General features: G+C 38.0%; 1 protein-coding gene across 1 annotated transcript in view; it reads right to left on the bottom strand.

Annotated features, from left to right (window-relative positions):
* The window catches only part of cntfr (ciliary neurotrophic factor receptor), a 229418-nt gene that overhangs the window by 182896 nt on the left and 20670 nt on the right, over positions 1-25852 (bottom strand). Inside the window, exon 2 of the mRNA XM_080865436.1 lies at positions 13888-13928. The gene's annotated coding sequence lies outside the window, so the exon portion shown is untranslated. The remainder of the gene's footprint in view (positions 1-13887; positions 13929-25852) is intronic.

The raw sequence follows: 25852 nt of genomic DNA, 5'->3' as shown, positions 1-25852 counted from the left end.
TGCACACGCAGTTTCAAACGCACACTCATGGCGATTTGCATGACCCAGTGGGTAACTGCAACCGTTGCACAAAGTGATCGACAGTGGGGATTGGACGATGATGAATACGTTACTGATAGAAGAAATGCACTATTAGCAAGCTGAATTTGGGGTGGCCTTTAACACACACTGACTCTTTCCCTCTGATCCAAATGAACTGCTGATTGAAAGTAAAGCTAAACTTTTAATTTCACAATGTTATAAACAGATGATATGTTTTGTATTATTATGGTAAATGGCAATGCAATCGTTGAAAAAAAACACAAACAATAGTACAAAAACTAGAAGTGAGGTGTAAACTACACTACTTAAAAATACATACCAAATAATGTAGGCATCACCCTGTATCACAAATAGTTGTTACTCACAATGTCGTGGCTAATGTATGACCTCAAAGTATGACATTTGACTTCATTAATTTGAAATATCAAAATTAACCTGGTTTGAAATGATCCTGTATTGCAAATGTGGTGATATGTTCTTTAGCTCTTTAGGGTAATTTAGTATTACTATGGTAAATCAACCACCCGCAGCACTAAACCAAATACCCAAGAATGAATCACCATTCATCTGCTGCTTCTTTGGGGCTGGGTCATGGGGGCAGTAGTTTAAGACTTCCCTCCCATGGCCAAATCCTCCAGCTCACCTGGGGAGACACCAAGGGGTTCCCAAACCAGCTAAGAAATACAATCTTTCCAGTCTGTCCCAGGGTGTCCTCTAGGTTCCTTGTTGAGGAACATCTCACCACACAAGAGGCATTTTAGTCAGACACACTAAGCCCCATATGGGATCGACAGGTCTGACTTATTACCTGCAATATAGATCAGTCTCCCACAGCAGTTTTACAGGGTCTGAACGGCCCAGATACCCTTTTCCCCCCAAAGTCTCTGCTCAAACACACACACACACACACACACACGCACACGCACACACACGCACACACACACACACACACACGCGCACAGGGTCTCCCATGACAGAATGTTTTCTCCAAGTTCACAAAACACATGTAGACTGGTTGAGCAAACTCCCACGCATCCTCAAATATCCTCAACAAGATAAAGCACTGGTCCAGCATTCCAAGACCCTGACATAAACCACAATGTTTTCCTTCTGAATCCAAGGTTTGACTAACAGGACTGTCCTGTAAGTATCCTGGCATAGATCTTCTCAGGGAGGCTGAGCAGTGTTATCCCCATGTAATTGGAGCACACCCCTCTGGTCCTGCTTCTTAAAAACAGAAACACCACCCCATTCTGCTAATCCAGAGGCACTTTTTGGATCTCCACATGAACTGCTGGCTTTTCTCAAGAGTTGTACACAAGTCACAAATATAATATAAACAATTTGTTGGCTGTAAATGCGTCATACTTGCAGATAAAGAACATATGGGGTCAGCATGTTTTGTCTTTTCATTCCAATAAATTCTGGGGAGTTATATTAGAGCCTGTAAAATTATAAGTCAATAACTCTAAAAATAACTGTGAACTAATAATTTCAGTAATATTATCATAATGTATTGGGGAATACAGAGGTAAAAATCATTTTGATAAATTTAAGATGTGTAAAACGTGTACTTTAGAGTTGATATATTAGCTGAACATCTATACTTCATTTATACATTCATGCTATGCTTAATTTCATTTCTGTCATTTATGGTTGGTTTGCACAGCTTTGTGTATGTATGTGTATGCATGTGTACATGTATATATACACACGTGTGCGTGTGTGTGTGTGTGTGTGTGTGTGTATTGTGCTGTTTACATATTGTTGTGATTTACATTGCTGTGCTTGAGAGTCACCAGAATCAAATTCCCTGTATGTGTCTGTGCATATACATGGCCAATAAACACGATTCTGATTCTGATACTTGCTAATATGGAGCCTTGTTGACTGACATCGCCCCATCAATTCAGTTCAATTCAATTTTATTTATACAGCACCAAATCACAACAACAGTCGCCTCAAGATGCTTTATATTGCAAGTTAGACCCTACCAAAAAAAAAATAAAAAAAAGAGAAAAACCCAACAATCATATGACCATCACCAAATAAGTTGACAGTTATCCTTTATCTCGTCTTCCTTCTCTCACCCCAACCGGTCGCGGCAGATGACCGCCCCTCCCTGGTTCTGCTGGAGGTTTCTTCCTGTTAAAAGGGGGGTTTTCCTTCCCACTGTCGCCAAAGTGCTTGCTCATAGGTGGTCGTATGATTGTTGGATTTTTCTCTATGTTATTGTAGGGTCCACCTTACAATATAAAGCACGTTGAGGCGACTGTTGCTGTGATTTGGGGCTGTATAAATACAATTGAATTGAACTGAAAAAGTTACAGGATGGCAGTGACCATTTTTTCTCTGATGTGTGACATGAAATTCCTTTCCAACAAAAACAATTTGTCCAGATTAGGAATGAGCACTTGAACACAGAGTGAAATCACAAGTACAAAGCTGTATCTCAGGTTTTCCCATAATGTAAGTTTAATCTCATTAACACGAGCTTATGTTGAAATAAACTGATCTGCCACTGTTTAACCTCCACCAGGCCTCTTTTGATCGTATATGACTTCAGTTTATTTTTAGAGACAAGTGATTTACCCTGAGACAGACGGCAGAGTGCTTGCAGCTTGCAATAACACAAGGCCACGGCCATGCTTTAAACCTGTACAAGGGTATCAGCACACAAGGGTGTGTGCGTGAGAGAAAGAGAAAGAGAGATAAGGTGAGACAGAGTGTGACGAGGCATGTGCGTGTGTGTCCTCCAGCAGCCATGATGCATTAGTGTAACCTGATCCCTTTCCTCCCCTGTGAGCCCTAACCTTCAGATAGAAAGAGAGATGCAGGTTAGAAAGGCATATTGTCTTATAAACGAGGCTGTTGGTCTTCATCATTGAATATGTCTAATATTAGATAACCTAGCTTATGAAGGAATCATTAATCTTCTTGCAGTTTAGCATCAAAACTCATGAAAATGCACAGATTTACAACGTTTTGGGGTTTTTTACTATTTGGGTCTCCCCATATATTACATTGCAAGTATGCAATAAGTTAAACAAAGCCCACCCATGCGCAATCACTTAATACCCATCCTTACCTGTACCTATAATGTGGCAATTTTACAATTCATCTTTGATTGTAATCTCCTCCACTGTCCTGACCTCCTGATTAGCAATACAGACTCCTTTGAAATTCTATATTAAAGCATAAAATGCTCATTTTGCTTTCATGCTTGTTACAAACCAGATAAAGCAATAGTGAGGAGGAGACGTTTCATTACGTTCCTTTACTTCATTTAAAAAAAAACTGTGTTATGCCTCACAGTCATTTCTTTCATTAAGGAACCTGGGTCATTATTGGCCCAAGTATAACAAAAGTCAATTGAAATTCTTCATGCCGAATTCATTTTGTAATAATGGTGTATTATTCCCAATTTTACTCCCCTACGTTAAATAATACTATTCCCGGAGCCCATTAAGAATTTTAATCATCACTAGCTGAAATACACTGCGGATAGATAATTACAGCTGATGATATTCACAGATAATTTGCAGATGATTTTTCCTGTCTTTTCTCTTTCTTCATTTCTTTCTGTCTTTCTTTCTATTCGCAGCTGGCAGGCTAATAAGTCATTGCTATCTGTCATGGTTGACATTTTTTTAAAAAGTATGAAACCAGCAGCTGAAAAAATGTGTCAGAAGAAGAAAGAGAAGAACATGAAGAGTTGAAACAGGATTTTTTTTTTTTAAGACAAAGGATCTAAAAATAGATATGTGGGAGAACAATGAATCATTTAAAGAGTTACGGTCACCAGGGTTTAAATATTCATTATGAGTGTCAAGTCGAACCTTTTAGCTCTTATGCATTACAGTTTCACTTCCTTCCTTATTTGATGTTTATTTTCACTTTAATTATGCATCAAACGCATGTTAAAAATACCAAGTCTTTTTTTTTTATAATTTGGATAACGAGAAGCTCGTGCATGACCCCTCACACTGTCACAGTTTAAGGTTTAAATCCCAGCAGATGTTGATTTACAGAGATACAAGTAATATACTCTTGTTGTGTACATACTTTTTTCCCTTGTACATGGTAAATGGTAAATGGCCTGTATTTGTATAGCGTTTTTACTAGTCCCCCCTAGGGACCCCAAAGCGCTTTACACACCCAGTCATCCACCCATTCACACACACATTCATACACTGGTGGAGTTGTAGCCACAGCTGCCCTGGGGCAGACTGACAGAAGCGAGGCTGCCATATCGCGCCATCGGCCCTTCTGGCCAACACCAGTAGGCGGCAGGTGAAGTGTCTTGACCAAGGACACAACGACCGAGACTGTCTAAGCCGGGGCTCGAACCGGCAACCTTCCGATTACAAGCCGAACTCCCAACTCTTGAGCCCCTACATCTGTAACACAACATGAATATTTGTTTTTTTCTTGTATCTCTGTAAATCACATCTTTTGTGTGTGTGTGTGTGTGTGTGTGTGTGTGTGTGTGTGTGTGTGTGTGTGTGTGTGTGTGTGTGTGTGTGTGTGTGTGTGTGTCGGCGGTGGGGGGTGTACTTTTATATTATTCAAAGATCGAGTTTCAAAAATACACAAATAACCTAATTGGATTTTTTTTTTAAAACAAGAGCCCTTTTTGTAACTAAATTTTACTTAGTTCCTTACAGACAAACGGACACCTGTTCAACATAAAAGAGCCTCGAAACAAGAACAAATCAAAAACACAATGACAAATACTCAGTTGCTGTTTGTGTCAAAGTGTTTAGTTTAGTTTTCTGAAATGTCGGTGTGTTTTGCACTTCAGGGTCAACAGTAACTTACACTGTAACCCTGCACTTGCCCTTTTCCTCACCCCTTTTCCATCACATTCTTCTGGTTTTCAGCTACATTATTCTTCTCCCCATGTTCTTCCTGTCCCTTCTATCTGTTCATTTATCACCGGCCACATCTATTCTCCCTTCCTATTTCCATCCCCGTGTCCTTTTCCCTGTTGCTTTTCCACTGTCCATCCATCTCGCCCCCATCTTTTCCTTCTCCACTCTTACTTCACCCCTTCCTCCTCTTCACTCTTTGTCTCTCTCAGTCTATTACTTTCACCCTCTCCACTCTCAGCTGGGTGTCCTGTTCCCTCTCTCTCTGGGAGTAGCAGACCTCCTGACGGCTTAGTATTGATCCGCCTATCTCCTCACTTGCTCTCTCTCTCTCTCTTGTTCTCTCTCTCTCTCTTCCTGTCCTACACACATGCACACACATACATTAGGTTGACAAGATAAAAGGCTCTGCATACCCCAAGGCAATCCAGCTAAACAAGACACCAGTGGCTCTCAGCTTCTAGTATATGTATCAAGAACATCTTTTTCTGTTTTTACAAAAGAAAAAAAAATAATCAAGATTGGAAACACTTAACATGCTCAAGGCTAGAAACAAAGTATGATATTTGTGATATAAACTGTTCAAAAATTACCATTCAGTGTATTCACAACAAGCTTGTTTTTATCTGCAAGTCAAGCTCTGCGTGAAATAACATGATTCGTGTAGAATCGCTGTGGTCGAAACATTCTTCAGCTGTTGCCTCAGAAAGCTAAAGGCAACCAGTACGCTGTAGCCTCTGTGAAGGAAAATTTCCGGATAATAATGCTATTTATAAGCTTTGCCCTGGGGGGGGGAATACTTGACTCGTACTGGAAGTTCCTTGTTTTTCTGTAAGACTGTTCAAGCCAAAATGTCTTGGAGATGATGTTTAGGGCCCAGTCTGTATTGCATATGCAAACACAGTGAGAATCAGAAAAAGGCAAGGTTGAGACTTCAGTTTCTGTTTGATCAGCTGCCTTTGTCCTGACGGTCTTGAAGAGAATTGCTGTTCTGAAGAGCTTAAGTTGCAAAGAGGCACTTCATTTTTCCCATATCCGAATGCTGTCAAAAATACAAGTGTAGTGACAAGCAAATTATCAATTTATTTGCCTAATGAAAGGGGGGAAAGTTATGGATGCAGGCACCGAATTACAAGATGCACAGAATAATTATGCAACCTTTTCACTTTTTATTTCTTTTAGGTAAATATACGGACTAAAAATGCAATATCACTGTTAACCATGAGTCACTTTGGCAGAAATTTCTACAAATAGATATCTACATATAGCTGATGGGTTCTCAGATTGCTTTTGCAGTGACTGAACACAAGCCTGTCACCAAAATGCCTCCAGCTCAGTGTACATTTGCAAGTTGTACTGCCAATGTGTTGACATTTTGAATTTCCTTTACACGCCTAAACCTTTTCTCAAAGCCAGACACATAATGGTAGATATTTCATATTTCTGTTATATGAAGCAACAGACTTGTAATGCTAACGTGACCTGCACATCCTTTATTTATGTAAAATCTCATGAATTAAAATCAAAATATAAAACAGAATTTTATGCTCAGCAGTACAACTCCTTACTAAAATCAGTTTGCAGCTCTGTCTTTTTTTTTACAGCTGACATGCTCCGAATTTAGAGTAAGATGCTTTTGTTCAAAGCACCTTTCAGCAGTATAACAGCATACATTTCAGATGGGAATAAAACCCCTACCATGGCGCTGTTTGTGCCATGCCCAATCTGCTGCGCCCCAAAGCTAACAAGAGGTTGTCAGGAATCAATACCTGGCATGAAAAACGATGTGACTTTCAGCTGCTGTGGCCACATCAATCACGCCATTACCATTAGCTCATCTCTCGACACCAACTTGGACTCCGCTCTCCTGCCCCCCTCCGCAGCCTCTTTCCACTCCTATATCACCGTTTTCCCTCTCCTCCTCCACTCATTCTCATTCTTCTCATTTCTCTTTCCCTCCCTGCCTCTCTCTCTCTCTCTCTCGCTGCCAGCTCAGCGGATGCCCCTTGTCACAGCTCCTATTTCAGCCTTCTGAAGTTTCCTAATTGATCGCAATTAGAGCCGCAACAGAGCAAAGGGGTGGGGGTGGTGGGTGTGTGGGGGCGGCGTGTACAGAGATGTGGATAGAAAGCAAGTATGCCTGTGTATATGACAGACACACCGAGTCGCACAAATTCTGAACGTGTATTAAGCTTGGATATGTAGTACAAGATTGTATTAGCAACTTGACTAAACTGGACTGCAGTACAAAAGCCATCTGGAGTTGGCCTGAAATGTTACACGATTGTCACACGAGTGTCACTCCAACTCGCTTGTCCTGGAAAAAACTCGATTTTGTACCCAAGTTGATCATATATAAGCAGAATATGAAATCACAGTGTTGAAGTAGAGAGGTCACATTAAGCCAGTTCATAATAAAGTACGAAACAAGTCTTGCCAGTCTTTATTTTTTGTGTGGCTATACTGATACCAGCCCTCGGCAACTTTTAGACAGCAAGTTCCAGATTCTCGATGTCTCCCAGTAAGACGTTTTAGCTGTCATGTGAAAAGCCCTACTTCTTCAGTGCATTTTTTTTATTGCTTGTCTTTTATTTTTGTGACAGCTGCATGTCAGAAAAGGAATCAGACTGCTGTCTCGTCTGTATGGAAGTTATCGCTGTCTCTTTTCTTACTTTACTGTGTCCCTGTAGACCTATGCAGCCATGTTATGGCAGGGGGAAAGTGCTACATCAACTGAGGGCAAACGTAAATCCCCAACACCTGGGGTTGGGGATTTAACCAGCTGCTGGGACTAACAACTTCTCTGGCATGCATCGTGTAACTCTGAAATCCATTACCTTTTTGTGTTGCTGAAAAGGAAACACAATGGATGGCAAACAGTGCTACAGAAAAAACTGTAAGTCACTGAGTAGTATCAAAAGTGAGCAGATCATTAGTTAATCAGCCCATTCTGTCAACACAGTGGAAGCATTGGTAGAACACAAAACTTGTTTAGTGAAATCACAAAAACAGTAATAAGTTTGGGATCAAATCAAGAGCTGACAGAGTGACTTATATGAGACATCTGGGAGTCTGGAGTGTGAGGAACAGAGACCAAGAGATGTGTAATAGAGAGATGGAGAAGCAGAATGACAAAGGGGCAGAATAACAATAGTGCCAAAGCTTTTTCCATCCTCCTTGCAAACGTTCCCTGACCCCCCCCCCTTTTTTCTCATTTAAATTCCTCTCCATTGTTATTGCAATCCAGGCCTAACCCCCCACTGTCTGGCAAACACTCATGCACACAATCACACACTAACACTGACGGACATTAGAACACACATGCATTGACCTGCAACAGCAAGCAAGACCATCCCAAGGAGCTATGCTCACACATCGCTGCTAATCCCTGTCAATGGGCATACACAAGCAGACACTAACAATATCTGCTGGAAAGATGGGCTCAAGTTTCTCAGGCAGCAGATGTGTATGTGGCCTTAGCCATGCTGACATGGGCGGGGAGTAGCAAACAGCTCGTCAACAAACATCCAGTGTCGTGTCAGCGATGCAAGGGCAGGCAGACTAGCGCATTTCAGAGCTGTTCCTTGTCAACATGTAGAAATGATATAGCTAACTTGTTTCTATTCCTTGCCTTACCCATCCCTGCTCAGCATTGTTTAAGACCAAAGAAAACTCACTTGTCAGCAATCACATCCTACAGAGCAGAAATACTGCTCTCACTAGTGTTAGCCCACTCCACTCAGAGCTGTCTAACGCAGCAGCACGGCAAGAAATAAAATTCTTGTCAGCAATGGTAAGGACACGGCTGGGTTAATACAATTCTTTGGCCTATCACTCCCTTGTCAGCATTTCTAGGTCAAAAGCATGGCAAGTGGCACAGACCTTAAAATTTTTGCCTTGTCAATGTGCAACATTTAATCACTGCAAGTCATAATCTTACTGTGATTATGGCATAAATATTTGTCGTATGTATCCAACAGGTGGTAAATTTCAATGAAAATTTGCACAAAAAACATCACCTATCATTAATTCAAATTCTTTTCATTTTTTAATTATTCATCTCTGAAAATGTTTGTTTCACCTGTCACATTCAACATGCCTGTGTATAATTTGACGGTCACCAAAATTTGTATCTGCAACATAATTTTGTTCAAATCACATTAAATTCAATGTCTACACTGAAAAACCACTGCTTTTATATATAATAAATAATTATATTAGTATTATTCCGTATTCTAAGCAAACCCTCCCATATGGAAAAGATATATATAAATCTTATAAAGTTTGTATCTGTCTTGCATGAAACTTGTATGAAAAGCATACAAGGTCATGCATAATGGACCTTCCATGTGTATGGACATGTGCAGGTATATATGTATGTATATGTATACGTATGTATATTTAGTGTGTACATGTGTGTGTGTACATGTCTATAAATAGGAATAGTAGTGGTACAATAGCTATATCAAGCTATATAGTTTATGTCTTCAATATTTCCAACTATATCCATAGTCACATACTGTGTGTGCTACCATTGTATATAGTGTATCTTACTTTTTTTCATTGATTGTACTTATTTGTATTTTTGTATTTTCTTGTGATATCTGTACCTGAGCTGAGGTGACGCAAAAATTTCCCCGTTGTGGGATCAATAAAGTCTTATCTTATCTTATCTTATCTTATCTTATCTTATCTTATCTTATCTTATCTTATCTTAAGAGTGAAAACAGATAAAAGATCCCTTGAAAAATTCTATAAATGAAACTTGTATGTTTTGGATACTTACTAAATAAATATATGAAAGTAATGAGAAAGTGGCCACTTTCATGAGTAAATCATGTAAGCCTTATATGATTCACTATATGAAGTAGGCCACATCTTATGCAAGTCTTTTATAAGTTTTTTCTATTTCTTTTCCATATGGGTTTGCATGTGTTTGGTCAATAACATCTTTGACTCATAATGTTGGCTAATTGAACATTTTTTTATTGAGTAAAATTAAAGGTTTGCGACTTATTACAATATTACACACCTCATGGGATTCTTAATGTCATCAACTAATCCTGTTGAACGCCACAAATATACATACATAATATATACTGCATACATGATAAAATATTTAAATGCATGGTACAATATTTTAATGAAGGGATATAGTAAACTAGAAAATTTACCAGAACAATATTGATGACAATCATGTCTCATGACATGATGATGCTCACCCAAATTGTTTTTTTCTTATCCCCACATTGCGTTCTGGTGCTCTATTTTCTAGACTTTGTTTAGTGGCTTTTGATAACTTCTCATTAATCAGCAGCCAGTCAACTGCACTGGGAAGATGCAAAATTTGCACTGACTGTTAAAATACGTAGTGTAACAAATGTAGAATGTGCACAAACTAAATAAACATATGTTAATAAACGCATGCATGGTGAACATAGTCATAAGGTCCCCATTCAGTGATCAATTGATAATATATATGATTGTGGAACTTGTATAAAATATTTCTCGATGCCTTATACATGTTGGGACTCAGTGCCCTGAGTTTATGCAAACTTTCCAGTCAGACTGGTCCACTCACCTACAGGGAATTTACAAAGATGTGTTACAATCATTATAATGTGATTTAAATTGGGATTACTCCTTATTGTTATATTGGTATTTCTTATTCCGTATCATTCCCATGTCAACAGTGATAGGTCAGAGCCAGTGATATTGCAAGAATTAAAAATAAAGAGTAAGTAGGTTAAGCCATAAGGTAATGGGTAAAGGGTCATTTATAGTTACACTATAAGAATGACACTATGAAACAAAAACAAAAAAACAACAACAACAAATATATAATGTAATTTAAATTCCCATTAAAATTGGTTTTTTTTTTTACACTTATTAAAGATACATTTTTTTAAATTTGCTTACAGAGATTTGCAGTGTACTCTATAGCCTCCTCTAGCTTTTTTTCCCCCTGAAAACTGGGTTAAAACACTGAAAAAACTCAGTGACATCTCCCTGTACCCAGTGGTAACTAATGAACGTTATTAAGCACTGCTGTGGGCTAAATGAAAGTGTATTAGCTATTCTAAAAAGGAACAAACACACTTCTTGATGCTTGACATAATGAGAGAACTAAAAAGAGCTCTCAGGTCATTTTGAATCCATTAGGACAGAGCAGGCTCTTAGGTAACACGCACACACAGATGTGCACATACACACAAAGATACAAAAAAAGGCGACATAAAAATAATTTCAAAAATCCCTCCTCACAACTGCAAAACCTAAAAGTCAATTTCAAAGTCAATTTTATGATAAAATGCATTTGCAAAAAAATCTGGGAGCTGTACATGGTACATTGTAGATAAATCAATGTTGAAATGATCTAAAAAAAAGTGTGCTTTTCAACTATGTACAACAAACACGTGGAAAGACTGATTGTGTATGTGCGTGCGCATACATGCATGTATCTGAGTAAATGGGATTCTGACGACCAGACGACCCGCAGTGATGAAAACACACTCCCACGTTACAGATCACCCCTACACACTGATGCACTAAACAGAAGGAGGTAGATGCACTTGCGTAAGTGTAGAGGAATTTGCCAACCTACATGTCAATGGAATCATTTGCAGAGAGAGAAAGATGAAAGAACTGGGTTTTGTGGACAATGTCTCATGTGTATAGTACATCATGAAGGCCTTTTTTGAATACAGCATCAATAACTATGCAGTGGACTTGTGTGTTTCTTCCAGTTAGTATTTGATATCCATCATAATATAAAAGAAGGGTGGGCTGTTTGAGTAGATATATTTCTTCAGAAGGACAACTCCCCCTTAGCAATATAACCAAATTAGATGCATTCAGTGGGAAAATGGCCAAAAACTTGCATAAAGTGTGTATAAAGCTACAAAATACAAGCAAATGTAAAAGTTACATTTGTTTCTGAACACAAAAGTAAGAGACCAGAGAGCATTATCAAGACAGGAAGAGGGAATGTGACATTTCAACTTCGAAAAGGTTATAACCTCCATCATGTAAATATATTTTCACTAGGCCATCCCTTTTCATCTGAAAAAGACAACTCTCATGTTACTCACCGAATGAAAAATGAACAGGGAACCACAAATGTGACATTTAACGGGGAAAATAAATGGACTTTAAAGGTTTTTTTGAACTGTTCCAACAAAATATTGAAAACAGCTGATGTGAAGATGTAACAAAGCATAGCAAACAAAGCAAATCCTTGTCATGTCCAAAATATTTAAATTAAAAAAAATATTACCCCCCCCCCTCCCCCTATTTTTTTCAAGCTTTCAAGTCAAGCTAACTGAGAAGCATTGTCTAAAAATCGTAACATGAATTCATTAGCTTTCCTTCATGCCTCCAAACTAATAAATGCTCAAAGTAAAATATTCTATAACAATACCTTCATAGCATGGAATAAATGGATTACATGCTCAGAGCGGAGTCATCCCACTTTATTGAAAGTTTTCAAGTTATCGAAAAAAAAAAATACAACTGTATCTCCATTCCCATTATCAACCTTACCTGTAACGCACCTTCCGGTCTCCTGTGTCTCAGTCTCCTGAATATTCACTGCTCTTTGTTTATTGTGATTATCCTGCATGAGATATGGCTTGCTGCAAGCCAAATGTCCCAGAAGGGAGAATTAATTCTTGAACTTGAACTCAATTACAGTTATGCCGAAAAGAGAGTCTCTGAGTAACTGGATTGCCTTACACCTGTTTATCAAGAGTAAAGCTTGTGTGGGCTTGTGTCCTCGGTTCAAATCCCAAGACCTACACAAAAGAGCTGTGGCTGGGGAAAGCAAATCTCCAATTCTTTCTGCTCTCTCATCAGCTATAGTCAAGTCGTCCTTAAATAAGGGCCCTTCAACAACATTTTCACTGCAGCTACTGAATGAGTAGCAATTTACATTTGCTAATTTTCAATATAATATTATCTGTCACTTATGAGACATTAAGACAATTCTGACAAAATAAGAATGCTCACATTTCTTTACTTTAATTCAATGACATTACATTTTTAGTTCCAAGTCTCTGTGACTGAAGAAAAGTGTGCACAAATACTATTAGTGTTCAAAGCATTGCTCCAGGCACGGATTTCCCTGTGTAACCTTATAGTCCTTAGCTGTCAGTATGAATGCATGGCATTGGCCTGAATGGAATCTGGATATCTGTCGACGTGTGTGTCCGTGCTGTCTGTGTATTTCTTGTATATATGTGTGTACATACATGCAGGTGTGCAGTGTCTGCATACCTACAGTTTCTGTATCTGATCACTGACATGTATGTGTTGCTGGAATTTCTGGACAGGGGAACTCTGCCTCTACAGAGTCCTTTCAACACCCGCCGCTCCATGCGCACGCACACACAAGCACATCACACATCCTACCGCTGACACACACATGTCACCACAGCAACCAGATACAGCTGAAGACATGCTACTGACAGAGAAGGAGAGACCACCATACTGGCAGACCAGAGCTTTTCAAAGAGTAGAGCTACTGGGATCGCTTATTACTTTTTTTTTTTCAAATATTTTTTTTCTTGAGAGCCAAAAAATTTCATATTCATCATCTCATCAAGTACCTGAAGGTGTATATTCACACTTACATTATTTTTACCACATGGGACTCACATTGACTGATTTAATCTTGAATGCTCACTGTCAAAACCATCATCGTCAAAGTGGTGTGATGTAAGTTTCATGTGTCACCACGACAGATTTACGAGATGATGAATCTCACTACTGACATGGTTAGGCAGGAAAACAAAGAGGGGAACAAGCTTTTTTGCCTGTTTGTGGTGAACATTAAATGCACTTTGTAAAACACGATCAGCACAATGCATCATAAAGCTAAACTGTAAATAAAGGCAAGAAAACAAGTCAGATTTGAGTTTTGATCTACAGAAAGCATGCACACACACACACACACACACACAAGAATTAAACTTACTTCTGACAGGGCAAAATGTCAGCACGTTCCTCCTCTTCACCCTGTCAAAAACAACATGGAGTTAGTCACTGCATACACTAAAAATGCACTGTTAAGGATTTGACATCAGGATATGAGAATCTGATCTTTAAAGAGATTGAGCAGTCATTTAAAAATGGGGGGATTTAGGCCTGCCTTTCCCTAAGCTTTTTGAACACGACAAAGTGGTCACAACCTCTAAAGAGTGATTATCTGTGGTGAGGTTGAGAATATCATCAGGTCATCCCTATCTTTGCAGTCTAGTCCCCCCCCCCCCCCCCCCCAAAAAAAAAAAGCATACATAAAAACAGTCAATGTCAGTCAAAAGTGAGCTCTATCTAAAAGAAAGATTTGAAACATTACTGTTGAAAAGTAGAACATCCGGCTAAAAATACTAGCAAACCCCACCAAAGAGACTCTAAAACTGCACTTCCAGTTTGAAGCAGGCGACACATTACCATTTTGTAAAAATATAAAATATGAATGCATCCACACCATATCCTGTCTTTGCAGTCTTATCTACCCCCTACCCACCCTTCTCCACCGCTTCTTCCTCCCATCTGGCTTTCATTTTCTCCACCTGCCCATCAGTCTGCAGGCAGAGACAGGTGAGCCTATTACACGCTTCTCACATTCTGCTAGACACACTCACAGATACACACACAAAAACACTCTAGCTCCACTTCATGGTAATTTAACTTGCCATGCACATCAGCCAAATCTGCTGCGCTGTAAAATGGCTGTTACCGCAGCCACGTCATGCTTCTGATGAAGTGGTCTAGTGTCCAGTATAAAAGCTACAACAAACTCCATTACAGTCTGCCGAATCATAGATAATGGATACGAGTGAAGAGGTTCAGCCCTAAAATTTCTATTTTGTGGTTTTGAAAAAGTGAAATGTTGAGCATTGGAAAAAATAAAAGATAATCGGAGCTCCTGTTAATAAATTACAATTATTGTGTGACTTGAATAATATAGCCAAGGGTTAAAGTGGGATAGAGCAGGTGAAAGAACCCTAAGTTCTGGTGTAGTGGGAAGCAGGTGAAATGAATCAGAAATGAAATAATTTTAGATAATAATGTCTGTTGTGGGGTGTAGCAAATCCAGCTGACCTATGTTGCTGCTGTATTTTACTGCTCTTTGTGGATTTAGCTCACTACATTCTGGAATACAGCAGATGCTAGATGAGTGATATCGTGGCTGCTTTCCAATCAGTATAAAGGTGGATTTAGCCAACTGTTACTAAAGAACTTTATCAAATTGATGACTCCTTCAGGAAGCAAGTCTTGTTACTCTTCTGGACACTTATTTGGGCAGTTATTTTGAAGCACTCTTTCAATTAACTTTCATTTTAATGGTCAAGGGGACATAAAAACTACAGAACATATCCAGTTAAATCTGATAAAAATCACTTAAAAGTTGGCTGACGTTGCACAAATATGGTTTTAAATCTTTCAGCCTTGAAAGATATATATTGTACCACAGTCTTTACTGTTGCAAAATTCCCCCATAAATTTCTTGAGGATTCTTTCAGTACCATATCTCTTGATTATAATGTCTGCTACCCAGGACCTAAAGTAGCGCCGACTGTAGATACCACTGCATTAGTTCAGCAACGTCCATCTTTGCAAAGTTTACCGCAATACTGCTTACTACACAATTTAGCCAATACAGTAAAGTGGTTAAACTAGGTAGTATAACTAATGTTGAGCAGCAACATTTGAATAACAAATTTATTTAAGTGATGTATATTACTGCAAAGTTTTATAGCAGATTTCTACTGTACAGCAGGGTTTAGTGTTTCGAAAAAACAAAAAAACCTCATCCAAGGATTTATTATTAGATTTTTTTTAAGTAAGCTAACACATCTAATATATACTACTAAAAGTGATGATCAGTGCACTACACAGCACAAAGCACATGCCTGGTCATTAAGAACTGCAATATCATTAAAATAAAAACAAACGAAAATCTCTTTGCTTAATAATGATGAAACGGAAATAAAAGTTATGGCCTTACTATGTAAATCCTGTTTTAATCAACTGCTCAGTAAACATTGTTGGCCAGGATTCATCTGTCCACTTTACAATATGAAAAAGCTTGAATTGTGCAGCATAAATAAATCCTATCAGAACTGTTATTCTTCCTACCTTCATCCTTTAGTTTTCAGTTCATTAAAAAATGTTGTCAGATATCCGGTCTCCTAATATTTTCTGGTATAGATGAACTGAACTGAATTCGGTATAACTTGTTGTTCTTGAAGGTTATTTATTTATTTTCAGAAATCTTGTCTGCCTGCCTGGTTGGGTGGTGGGAAGGCAGAGATAACAGGTGTGTGTGTGTGTGTGTGTGTGTGTGTGTGTGTGTGTGTGTGTGTGTGTGTGTGTGTGTGTGTGTGTGTGTGTGTGTGTGTGTTTGCCATGGGGACAAGGAGGATGGGGTAGTGGGTTGCTGGTGGCAATGCTGCAGAACATGTTATCATGTGAAACATCCCCTTTAAGACAAGTACACACTTTGTACCCATCACTCACTCTACCTCTTCTTGTTTGCTCCCCTGATTCTCTCCCTATTTCAGTCTCTCCTGGAGTTTTTGTTTCTTTACACAAACACATAAACCTTTTTCTCTAATTGTATCCTTCTTCCAGACTTTGACACCAGCTGAACTTTTCCAATTCAGCAGTTTTTCTTTAAACAATTTCAGAATCACTAAGAACAAACCATCATTAATAACACTAAAAACAAAAAGTGCAGCCTTCAACAATAAGTAAATAGATAAATATTTTAAAAAAGTAAATCAGCAGTAATCAATTCACCAGGTCTCCAGGTGCAGTTGACAGTTTTAGCAGGAGAGACTAAAAATATTTATGTGGATAGTCAAAGCGTGATTATTAAAGAAAGGATGACTGAGGGAGAAAACAAGGAGGAGCTGAATAGAGAACAGTAGCAGAAGGATTAAAATAGATAGATGAGAATGCAAACTGAGAGACTCTCAAGAGATAATTACAAACTCAGCATGTGTGTTTTCAACACCCCCATAACAGCAGATCACCCTGGTTCAGCAGCCAGAGATATCTGAGTTCCTTCTTACTAATACTTTTTAATAATCCTGACTCTAAAGCATCAAGGTGTGGGTGAATTTTCACTTTAGTGGGCAGCAAAATCACGGTAAAACCTCAAAATCATGGCTTAAAATCAGGTTTTAATTATAACATGAAGTTTTCTCAGTATGACTGTTTGCCTTGTGTACAGACTATTTATTATCCAGATGCTGGGCTTGTGTTTATCAAATCACCTGATTTCTTTAGTATGACTTGTGAAAAAGTTTTCATGAATAAGGTCAAAGTTTAGGAGGAATCAGGTTCTGCTCAAACATATTAAAAAAAACAAAACTGTGAAAACCGTGACTACTAAACTCACATATATATCTTCACATATAAAATCACATATTGGTGATTTTAATTCCCAGTCACTATTATTTGTTCTCAAAGTATTACATGTTTTATGTCAGTAGTATTTCATTGATCAAGATTGCATGTGTGATCCAAATGTTCCTTTCATTATTTAACAAGTACTCATAACATACTAGACATGCCATCACAGAGCTGGTGAATAAAAGGAGGAGTTGATTCCACACTGAAATATATCTGAAATATTAACATTAATATCTTACTGCTATCAAATGAGGACAGAAGAAGAAAAAAAACCAACCCTAAACTAAACATAGAGAATTTAAAGATTTAGCTGTCATTGGTTGAATGCTATTATAAATCAATGGGCTGAAAGGAGATTCGCTGAGCTGCACATTGCACAAAATCCAATGTGAATTCAGGCAACAATCCCTCAGTTCTCTCAGTCTGCTCTGTTTCCCTGCTCTTTCTGCTAAAACCAGAGCTATTAATACCGAGCAGAGGACTCAGATTAAGAAGATAAAGACTAAAAGAGCATATAGCAACAGAAGCTATGAACATAGTAGGAGGTAAACCTACTGACAACAGGTTGACCTGCTATTTTATTTGCAGATTACATTTGAGTGTTTTGTTTTTGAGTGACTGAGAACCTTCACAGACATTTGAGTGTTTAAAAAAATCTAAATTATATCAAATTAAATTATTTATATTCATCCAGCACCACAAAATGTAATGAAAGCAGAATTAAATTCATGACTTTGTAACTTTTGTTCTGTTCAATATGACAATGCTATGTCATATTGCAAGTTCTTCTGTGTAAAGGACACACAGAAGACATATTAGCTGAAGCAGCATATGTAAAGTCTCACCAAGAAAAACAACAGAATTGGTTTTAGATCCACATTTAAACAAACAAAAATCATATTGGTTATTTCACTACATCCCCTGGATTTTTAGAGGGTTGCAACAAATTGGGTTTTGTCTGGGGTTTAGAAAAAAAAATTCACAGGTGTATTTGTGACAATTTTCATTGTGTAGTTATGACAGAGCAGTGAGGCGACATTTCAGATCATCTTGAATGCAAATTAAAGGAAACTAACAAAAAAACCCAAACAAACAAAATAGACCAAAAAAAATAAAGTTAAAAAACTCATAAGAAGCCTGCAGTGAAAGACGCAAGGATTGCATAGTTAAGATGTTAGGAGAGGGAACTGGAGGCAGTGAGTTCAGGCTATAAGCCTTATAATCTGCTTCATAACTGTCATCTGACATCACTGCAGCAGATGCTTCATCTTGGATCATGTTCTGTCTGCCTGTTCTAAATAATGGGTAGGGGTCTTATTGTCATACTGTACTCTGATGAAAATGAAGAGGACTGAGGGAGAGCAGAAAAAGGCCATTGTTTATTATCCCACTACAAAACAGGGTGGAGAGGGCGCTCAGCCATAGACTGCATGAACATAGAAAAAGATGGACACAGAAGGAGGGGTGACAAGCAAACCAGCTCCTATACAGCTTTTGTTTTGTTTCTCATTTAGTGTCACAACCTAACTAGTTAGTCACCTAGCTCAATAAGAAATGCTTAATGTGACTTTTAGTGAACTGCATGCAAGTTGGGAATTTGCATCTGATGAGAATAATCTAATTTATTTAATCAGGAGCAAAAAAACAGCAAGAAGAAAATAAATCTAAAATGGAAAGTAATGATTTCCCTCAAGGATTTTTTTCTTTCTTTCTGAAATACAGACAGCCAATTCACTGAATGACCTTCATTGGAAATTAACCTACAGTGATAACACTGAAAGCCAGTTCAGAAGCGGCAAATGTTCTCCCTTCATCCTTCATATTAACATTGTTTACCATGCTGCATTTCATGTTTATTTCCTCAACAAAAGAAAAGAAAACACGATGTTCTCGTTCTCCCTTTTGGCTCTTTGTGTCAGTCTCCCAGTCATCTTTATTACATTCAGTGTTCATTGCAGCTTGGTGTCTGTCTTTAACTTCAGGTTTACATATATGGTCAGCAAGGAGAGGTCAACCATGGGGCTTGAGGCTGCAATCACCTGTCAGCCTCACTCTCACTCCACCTACAGTAGTCAAGTTAATTAAGTGATTTAAGAGAGGAAAGCTGCTTTGCACACTATAAATGATTTCTTGTTAGTAGACATGACAAAAACAGAATTATGGAAAAGAGAGCAGCACTGTACATGACAGAAAATCAGATTTGATTTCCTGCCAGCCCATAACAGATGGCCCAAGGCTTTTGCTTTTTCTCATAAATTTAAATCAATTTTGCAATTAGTAGACGTTAAAATAGTAAAATTTTGACTTGATATGGTAGTTGAATGATCATATGTCTCAACATTTAATTAAAAAAGTAAACCTTTTATTGAAAATTATTTTATTTTATTTTATTTAGCTTTTTTTTTTTCCAGAGCTGACTCATGGATATCTGGTTAGGTATGTCATTGCTACGGGTTTTCAGATTTATAAGTAGGCAAGTAGACTATGGTGGACTATTGCTGGGCAAGACTTTATTAAAAAAAAATGTTAATAATTACTTACATTTCAATGAAATAACACTCCATAGTCTTTACCTTTTTTAATAACTTGTTTGAACATTACTGTAGAGTTGACTTTGAGTGTTGCACATGTATGGATACTGAATCTGCAGATGAAGCAGTTTCTATACTAATTGCAGTCTTGTTGGGCTAGATACCTAACCCCAAATTACTCCCAATGGATCCATTGAAGACTGAGTGTATACATGATAGGCTGGCATTTAAAGGCATAAAATAAAAGTAATTTGAGTGCCCGGTAAAAGCAGAAAAGTACTATAAAATTAGTCCATTTATAATTTACCATAATGCAAACAAAGACACTATTCATAATTGAGAAGGGCTTCATTTAAAGAGTGCTTTTGAAACAGCAAAAATAGAATGATTGCTTAAAGAATAAGAAAATGTGTAAATGTCAAGAAAGCTGGGAAGACGTATGGCTTATGGCCTATAAGAGCAGGTTTCTGTCAGTGTCATAAAATGTGTTAGATTTAAACATCAAACCTATTTAAATTTAAGCTATTTGAAAAAGATAAATATTTATGTATGTCAGAAGTACATACAGACAGGCATTGTACCATTATTAACGTTACGTATTCCTTATTGATAATTCCTTTACATTTTCTTATAGGAATGAACCCGGTGTACTAACAAGTTCGCCAGGTGTAACCTCTTCATATTCCAGCCTCAGTTTTGCATGAACAATATTACCAGTCAGAAAGTGATAATTTTACTGTGGGTCAAGTTGATAAAATCAATTGGAAATGTTCAAAGTAATTAAAAATGGGCAAAGACAGACGATAGAAACCCCAGAAGCAAGTTCAGTTGATACTCTACTCTCATTATTGAGAGTGCACCATGAAATATGGCATACAAGACGGGAATACAAGTGAGCAGGGAGTAAAGAGAGGTAAGGTATGAGGTAAAATGAAATGCTAAATTAAAAGATAAAATTAACTGAAAGAAAAAGTCTGTTACAGCCGTTTTAAATATGAATGTAAAAACTATCTTAAATATTTTTTATGTTACAGTAATAATACTCTCTTTTTATGTTGAATAGTGTACTTGATTTTGCTTTCGTTCTCTCAAACCACTACTTTCATTGATTGAGCCACCTTTTAACTGCCTGCTAGCTGATTGCACTGAAACCCTTTGAGACAAAAAAATAATAAAATAAAAATAAAGTAAAATAAAATAATTAGATAAGGTGGTTTGCCCAGAGGACTACAATGGTGACTGGGAAGCTTGGCAGACCAAAGAATGACGGCATCTAATACGGGAAAAGAAGAGATACAGAGAAGGAGAGAAGGTAGTTAGAAAATGGTGAAATGACTGGCAGACTGATAATAAAAGGCTGTCATCTCTACTGAGCCGTGAATAAAGGACTGGATGAAAATGTGTTGAAAACAGAGTGGAAGGTATGGAAGGCAATGAGAAAGACACTGAGAATAACTGGGGTTATCTAGCAATGTTAAAGTAAATTGTCACCTCTTCTAGACACTGAGAGAACTGTGAGAGCGAAGGGTTAGTGGTAAAGAGAAAGCAAGATACAAAAATGGAAGAATCAAGAAAGGAAGATGAAATAAGCTTAAAAACAAGCCTAGGATGTAGGCAAAGTGCAGAGGCAAAAGGGCAAAAAAAAAGGAAAGCAAGACAGCAAATGTTGTCAAAACTTGGCGAGTGATAGAAGACATTGATCACAAGGCCAAGTAGATGGATAGCAAGAAAGATCAAATGGGAGAGATGAAGGGAGAACAGAAGAGCAAACTGGACTAAAATGGGCTTAAATGCCTATCACAAAGGAATGAGGAGGGAAATCAAGAGATAAAGACCGAGGGGAGGGAAGGCAGAGACAGAGAGCAAAATGGTGTGAAATTGACATGAAAATGGAGTTATGGTGGTGGGGGAGTGTGCTTCGTGAAAAGCCAACATGCTGACACCTGAGGTTTGTGAGGGTTAGAGTAGGTTGGCTCAGCATGATAAGATAACTGCCACCTTATCTGTGGCTGTCAGAACACTAACACACATACACGGTGACATATCAACACAAATGCAGCTCACACACAGTTTGACCAGGGAAAAGCGGTCAAAACACTATTGGAAGATTGGCAGACAGGTGTTTGGAACTGTGACAGGAATTGAGTCTGATGTCTATTTGTGTATTGCTGTGCGTGTGCCCATGCGCTCATGCGTGCGTGTATACTGTACATGTGATAGGCGGTGCAGACGCAGATGTGAATGAGGCTGTAGCAATGACACTAAAGTAAATAAGTAATTTTGATCAGGTTTTGTCACAGATTCGACACTGATTTAGAAGTTTTCAATGAAGGGACTAATGTATACTTGTGCAGGTTTTTGTCAATTACACAAACATTTTAAATACAAACATTTTGTGCAAGTAGAGGTTCCTCCCAGTCTACCTAAGTAAGCTGTTTGTTGCCATGTCGATGACCATCGATCAGGATGCTGGTTTACTTGCTCCCAGTTCCTAAGTCTTACTCTACGCTGTAACTGTCAGAAACAAACTGTCTCTCACCGTGACTTGTATTTAATCAATGTTTCAGTTGTGAAAGCCAGGCCCGGCTGTAAGGAATATAGACCACTGTGTGGGCTGAGAACAGATGAGAAATGAAAGAGTTTAAAGCAGGAGAGAAAGAAAAAAAACATTATGAAGGAATCAAAGAAGTAAGAAAAAGTGTGTGAAGCCTTTTTATAATGCTTAGCTGTGCCCTAGCATAATGCAGAAATAAAAAAATTATTAAAAAACATAGTTAAATGATCAAGTGTTTAATTAACTGTTAGCACAGTTTTAAGAACACAAGCATATTCATCCATTTGGACAGGCCTTATTAATGACAGGATTTCATGTTGGTGGTATAAAAAAACAATATATACATGCATATAAGTTCATTTAATGGTTAGAAGTTTTATGTATTTGTTACTAGATTTTATTTTTCATCTTTAACATTTGTGTAAATACTTATTAATTACTGTGAAAACTGATTTTTCTTCAGCAGAAGCATAGAAAGCAACTGAACGGACAGAAGGAGACCAACGTTAAATCCCTCGTGCAATTAGTCTGTGGGATTTAACAAAATATCTGCATGCCTTAAAAGTATTCCACAGACATCCTCTGCATAAAAGGACAAACAAATATTGTGTCCCCAAAGGGGATCAGTGCAGTGTAGTTTAAAATTATAAAACAAATCAACATCATGATCTGCCATCATTACTTTGGCATAGAGTCAGGGATAGAGATTGAATTTTTATACCCCAGCTGGTTTGATGTAAAGGCTGTGACAGCCAGTCTAACGGTCATCTAGAGCCATAAATGTTAATTAACAGCCTAAGCTGCTGGACATTCAATTTCCTGCTCTAGCTGAAAGGAAGGGCTCATAAAAACATGGTCCTTTCACATGTGGATATCTCACATATGTATGTAAGAATATAACCATGTGTAAGTTCTTATGTGTGACTATTTGTGTGTTTTTGTGTGTGTGTGTGTGTGTGTGTGTGTGTGTGTGTGTGTGTGTGTGCAGCTTTATATGTGACAATGTGTGAACGTCTGCATGGTCCAAGGACACACTGTGATGCAAACTGTCCCAAAGGCTCTTCTGTCCTTTTCTAATACAGCAATAAGCCGTCAGCACAAACCATAACTAGCTAATCGCACTATGACAACAGAATAAAGCCACACAGAGACAAAGTCAGGTAAAAGTCAAAGCACAACCACATGAAGGTACACAACCGTATAAGGTCAGGTGAGTTACATGGTGACATCACCAAGAAAAAGTAAAAATAACGCTATGGAATCAAATTACGACTTTGACCACTGTAAAACGTAGGTCATGCTATAACATCACACCACAGCTGTACATGACCTAAATGAGTGTCAGCAGGCTGAACACCAAAAGACATTCAGTATCTGTTTCCTATGTGGACAAAGCACAGCAGAAATGTCATAGATGTTTTGACTCAAAGCACACACACAAACTCTTCCAGAAACTAGACTTAACATTAGGCATCTACCCTACTAACAACTCCAGGCTGTTATTTGTAAAGAATCTCCAGGATATTCAGATTTTTTTTAAAAAGCCTTTAAAACTCTGGATTCATTATCGCAGATGAATTTTTTTTTTTTAAATTAAACTGATAGTTCTGTTTCCTCTATGCATTCACACAGTCTCATAACATTACAGTTTCATTAACTGCTGTTTTGGAAAACATTTACTTTTTCATTTTAACAGTTTCGTTGACCTCAAAAACACAATTGCATCTTTTGGGATCTTGCTAACTTGCTCTCGCTTTGTATGCAGTGCTGAATTCTCAGATCAAATACATAGCTTATTAAGCTTCAGGTTTTCAATGCTGTTCAGTTTTCATCAATATGATATTGTGGCTCAAAACACCTCAAAGCAGAATAAGAGCAAGGATATTAGTAGAATCAATAGTGGCCAAGAAGCCAGAACTCAACATATTTTTGTGCATGTATAAATAGTGGGATTGTGGCTGTTCTGTAAATGTCATCACCTACCGTATCATTGTTTTGTTTAGCTGTTTTCTCATTGGCTTTGTTTAAAATCCAACCCTTGCCTGGTGATGCTGGATAATTGATGACAATGGAAATTTTAAAAAAGAAAAAAAAAGAAAATCCCTTGCTGTGGAAAACAGAACTAATGGACGCCAGCCATGACTCTCTCTTTCCATTTCTGTTGATGACTCTCTTCTCCCCCATGGCTCATCTATCAATCCATTTACCCATTCTACCTCATGTATCCACTGCTCTCTCTCCCCCCTTCTCTTAATATCTATCTAAATGTATTGTAGGCCGTCAGTATTTCAGGCTGGTGTAGTATTCTGACCATGAAGATGTTTTACAGGCGACCCACCCCCACCTTCTCAACCCCCTTTCACCAAACAGATAGGAGTAAAGCTCCCATGTTAGAGCCACGGTTCAGTGGTTTCTAATTATGTGTTCACTGTAGGAGCCTGGTTGGAATATTTCATATAGACCCATGAGGAACAGATAAGAGAGAGAATGGGAAGGGAGGAAGGAACGGAGGACCAAGAGAGAGATACAAATAGATGGAGAGAGAATTTATATCTATACACTTTACATTACATAAATGTTGTTTGTAGTCTATATTGTTCTATAATGAAATCAAACACTAAGGACAAAGATGTTATGAGATCCATCCGTTTTCTTCCACTTATCCAATTCAGGTTCACGTGAGGTTACATGTGCTGTCACAGGGCTAACACAGAGAGACAGACAATCACTCACACCTAGGGTCAATTCAAAATTGGCAATTAACCTAACCTCACTAACTGTGTGTCTTCACACTGTGTGAGGAGAAAACCCAGGGACATGGGGAGACCATGCACACTCCACATAGTAAGCAAACAGAATCGAACGCAGGACCTTCTTGCTGTGCAGCAACAGTGCTAACCACTGTTCATGGGCAAATGTGATATGATGACTGAAAGTAAACTGTGAACTTTTTACTCATTTCTATTCCTTTAGTATTTATGTTTTATTTTAAAAAAAAAAAGTATAAAAGTGGCTTTAAAGGCCTCTGTGTCATTTTAATATGAACATAAAATTTTAAAGATATGGTTTGGTTCTTCGTTGAGGTAAAGAGTGTACATCCTTGAGGGGGTGCATCAGTATCCTGTGAGATATGAAACATACTATTTTTTTAAGCTCCATGATAATCAGCTTTTCCTACACATGCATCACCGCTACCTACATCATTTTAATTATCAAAGACTTTTGGTGATGAAGGACAACGTCTTAAGTTAGCAAGCTTGTCAGCTTGATTAAAGTCTGTTATGTAAAAGACATATCTGTAGCATGCATGTCTATATCTGCTTTTGTTTAGATTCCATCAGAGGATTTGAAATAAAAACAGACTCGTAATAAGGTGCTAAAAACAACCCAACTTCAACAAGGCCAACAATGCGGCGCAAATACACAGATTT

The sequence above is a fragment of the Rhamphochromis sp. 'chilingali' genome (assembly GCF_963969265.1).
Source record: "Rhamphochromis sp. 'chilingali' genome assembly, chromosome: 2".
NCBI classification, from domain to species: domain Eukaryota; kingdom Metazoa; phylum Chordata; class Actinopteri; order Cichliformes; family Cichlidae; genus Rhamphochromis; species Rhamphochromis sp. 'chilingali'.
The sequence above is the reverse complement of the archived record's forward strand: the minus strand, read 5'-3'. Positions and strand labels throughout refer to the sequence as shown.